The 586-nt window shown below is 39.1% G+C and overlaps 1 non-coding gene across 1 annotated transcript; it reads left to right on the plus strand.

Annotated features, from left to right (window-relative positions):
* The first annotated feature begins 74 nt into the window (after positions 1-74).
* Smp_tRNA_01713_Gln_TTG.1.1 lies at positions 75-140 on the plus strand. Its single transcript has one exon. It is a non-coding gene (tRNA).
* Positions 141-586: the final 446 nt, after the last annotated feature.

The raw sequence follows: 586 nt of genomic DNA on the forward strand, positions 1-586 counted from the left end.
GGGAAGATTCAAACAAACAATACCATGTAAATTTAAACTTCACCCCATCGCACAAGCAAGTGGCTATCAGGACTCAGTGGCCGAGTGGATAACGCGATGGCGTTTGAAGCGAGGGTACTGGGTTCGAGTCCCAGAGTGAACATCAACCCTGAGATGCAGGTACATCCAGCTGACGAGTCCCAAATAGGACGAAACGCGCGTCGTGGATTCCACTGCTAGCCACTATCCATTCCAGAATCTTGTTTACGATAGTTCATCAAATGTTGGTCTCTTCTTCAAACAAGATTTGGTTGAAACATGAGTTTAGTGAGTTGTGGTAACGTTAGTAAAATAACTGCAAGTTCTTTCTAAATGTTATTAAATGAGACAACTTATCAGATATATAAAGTCTACCTAAAATCATTACTAGTATGACGTCAAAATCCTAGACTTAAAAGAATACATATCAGTACATGAAGTGAAAAAAACTGACGGTCATCTGGAATATTGATCACCATCTTCACATTTATGAACTCCTGTCTTCAGGAGGATCTATTAGATTTTCACTAACCTCAGTAATGTTATGTTCTTACTAATTGTAGTACGT

Source organism: Schistosoma mansoni, chromosome 1 (genome assembly GCF_000237925.1).
Source record: "Schistosoma mansoni strain Puerto Rico chromosome 1, complete genome".
In the NCBI taxonomy this organism is placed as follows: domain Eukaryota; kingdom Metazoa; phylum Platyhelminthes; class Trematoda; order Strigeidida; family Schistosomatidae; genus Schistosoma; species Schistosoma mansoni.